Source organism: Dasypus novemcinctus, chromosome 17, assembly GCF_030445035.2.
Source record: "Dasypus novemcinctus isolate mDasNov1 chromosome 17, mDasNov1.1.hap2, whole genome shotgun sequence".
In the NCBI taxonomy this organism is placed as follows: domain Eukaryota; kingdom Metazoa; phylum Chordata; class Mammalia; order Cingulata; family Dasypodidae; genus Dasypus; species Dasypus novemcinctus.
The window spans coordinates 96,064,490-96,067,668 of record NC_080689.1 but is presented as its reverse complement, the minus strand read 5'-3'; the positions used below and the strand labels follow the sequence as shown (position 1 = coordinate 96,067,668).

Below are 3,179 nucleotides of genomic sequence, written 5' to 3'. Positions count from 1 at the left end.
TTCTTAAGCAAAATCAACACGATGTATAGAATTATGCAAATAAAAACATCATGCACACTTCTACGCATAGAACGTTAAATTATGAACAACTGAAACAGAACTCCTGACTTAAAAAAAATTCGTTTTACAGGGAGGAGCACATGATAAATAATATTCTGCAGACATTACTAAACAATTTTCTCTGAGATTTCCTTCCTTGCAGCAATGGTTTTACTCAGGAAAGGAAGTGCAATGTGAACCGAGGTCCATTTCATGATCAACACTGTGCATGAAAAGTCAGAGGAAAAGAGAAAATTTTGGACAGTATAACAATTTTAGAGATAAAAAATTATTATTCACTAATGAGTTTAACTTCTCCTGCAAAGTAAATTCCTTAATGTCCCCAAGGTTTTTCTCTTTAAGTGGAGTGTCCCAAAGCACGTATTGTTTCAGTTCTAATTAATAGTAAGTTCATTCTCTGTAATTTGTCTCCTTAAGAGCCCACTACCTTAGGAGAGGGTCCCTTCCAGCACTCAGGAATGGTGCTGCACACACCCACATCATCAGGGAAGGCGTTCCTTCTCATCAACAATCCACCTTTCTTTTGGTCCACATCGTATTTGGGATTGGAAGATGCTAATAATTTCTTCAGGTTTGCTCTCTACACCCATGTGTTTTTCCTGCTCTTTCATGAAGTTACTTTTAATATACATATACAAGTATACTTATTTGACTTCAGTTTTACTACATAATTGATAGGTTTCCTGCTTCGGTACAATATAATCTCCTTCCATGCTTACACCATTCATCATGGACGGCAAGATAATAAAGCAAGGATGTTTCAAGCAGAGTAACTGGCCCAGAACCATCTGCCTAAATGTGGGATAGGAAATGTCTTCTCTGAGTAGGGGACAATTAGCCTCATTCATGAATAGAGGAGGGGGCTGGCCTTCAAAGCTCAGGAAAGAGCACTTCAGAGGGTGGCAGCCCATATCCCAGACGAGGCCCTGGGCCCATGGGAGTCGTGAGAAAGCAAGGAAGGACCCGTGGCTCTGGAGCAGCCACCACCATCTGTGAGAAGAAGGGCCCTGAAAGTACCAGATCCCAGGCACCCCCTGGGCGCGCCTTGTTGCCGCCCGCTATGCCGTGAGCAGTCAGTCAGAGCGCCATCTGCTCAAGGCTACACATGAAGATGGTGGAGATGCCTTTGTCTGGCCTGGATAACAGCAAACAGAGCCCATGCTCTGGAGACACATGTGGACCTGGTTGAGGATTCTTGTTTGGGTTCTGCTTTGAGGCTTTTGAAGTAGTGTGGCTACTACTTCCTGGACCCATTGGACCATGAGGCAGGAAGAATTTGAGATTATGGACCAGACAGGAATATTCATCTTTGAAAAGGTTCTTAACCAGTGCAAGTGAAAGTAGTGTGTTTACCCAATTGCAGCCACAGCATTGCTGCCTCCTGCTCTGCTCCCCATCTGGAGAAGTGCCTGGGAACGTGTGGAACAGCAGCCGCAGCCTCCAGGTTGCCAATAGCAACAGTATCAACAAGTCTGAAAGTGACCAAGTGGACGATGATGACATCAATGACAACGACTGCTCCTGTAGATCGAGAAGAAATCCAGGAGAAAATCGTTAAGAACGGCAATTCCACTTGAAGATCCAAGTCTTAAAAACACAAAAACTGGGAGTTTACCAATTCTGATCCTTTTAAGCATAACAACTCCACTGGAATGAACTATGGGACCCTGGGATCAGAGTAGCTGGGTAGCCTGCTCACCACGCAATGTGAGCTGATTTCAGTGCACACCAAGAAGATGTGCACAAGATGCACAGTACTTCCTTCTGCACACAGATGGGCAGCGGTGAATGTGCAGATTTCTTCCTGGGCCTTCAGCCATCCTTCCAGAGGTCAGAGCTCCCTGGACAATGACAGCTCTGGCATGACTGACAGCCAGGCCCTATCTGCTGGCCCCAGGGGGACAGCTCCTCTGAGCTCTCATCTTCTGATTCGGGCCAAGATGAGTGAGAATTAGGGAAGGGGTCTAATATCAACCCCTGGGAGTCATGGAATTCTAAGAAAAAGAAATCCCATTTGAGCCTCATAGGGACAACCTCCAATCTGGGCTCAGCAAGAGAAAAAGCCAAAGCCATCACCACTTGCAATGCCCAGAGTCGATGATGACATCAACTGACCTGGAGCAAGGTCTAGCCTTTGGCTGAGCAGAGCCCTCTCTCCCAGCACCACCCAGGGGCATAGCCTGGAAAAGGGATGGCTGCTGCAGCTTTGGGCTTGAGAAGCCTAGTGGGCCAGGCAGGCAGAGGATCCAATTATGCACCCCAGGCGGGGAGGGTCCTCTGCAATTGAGCATGACCACTCAGCGTGCAGGACTCAGGCAAGGATATGTGATGCCTTGGGCACAAGTCTGGTGGGAAACTGGTTTTCTTACTTATTCTCTGAGTTACTGGATGTCCAGCTAGACCAGGGGCCTGCCCTTGGCACTGTGCTGATCACTGCCTGCCCCCACCCCAGGCACTAGTCTAAGCCCCCTGCCGAGGGGCACTGAAACCACCCGGGAGGCTGTGGGCTGGAGGCTGAGCCTGGAGCACCCTCCCCCAGCTGCCCTCAGCCATGTGAATGGGTCCAGTGCTTGAAGCTGAGTGGCAGGGCTGGGCCATACCCTGTTTGTGTGCAGAATCTTATCAATTGTTCCCATTCCCAGGGGAGGTAGGTGCTGAGAACTGTGTGCTGAGGTGGGCATCCAGAACAGCCGCCGCCTTCCCTCCCCTTACAGGGGCAGCCCATTCCCCTCAGCCCCAACGGCAGCTCTTGGCAGCAGGAGCTGTCCTTTTTTTGGGTGACAGGAAAGGGCCGCCAGCCTCTGCACCTTCAAGGAATGGGAAAGGGAAGGGTGGGAAGAGGGAGTTGTGCATCAAAATTACTGCTCCCTATCCCTCCTCCCTGACCAGAGCTGGTGAGGGTGGATCTCAAAAGTGAGAGGGGAACAGTGGAGCTTGATTTAAAATAAATTCTTACATCATTCCCTGCCCCTAGATGAGGCCCACCCTCACTGTCCTAGGGTGACCCAACGTTCCTCTGCCTTCCTTCTCCCACTGTCCTACTGGGACAGCCCAAGCTCCCAGCTGCTGCTTGACACACGCTCTTTCACCTTGACCAGCTTCAGTTCCTCTCTCAATGC

At 49.2% G+C, this 3,179-nt stretch overlaps 1 pseudogene; it reads left to right on the top strand.

Annotated features, from left to right (window-relative positions):
• Nucleotides 1–1,165: 1,165 nt before the first annotated feature.
• Nucleotides 1,166–2,174, top strand: LOC101434705 (ataxin-7-like protein 3 pseudogene; annotated as a pseudogene).
• The last annotated feature ends 1,005 nt before the right edge of the window (nt 2,175–3,179 follow it).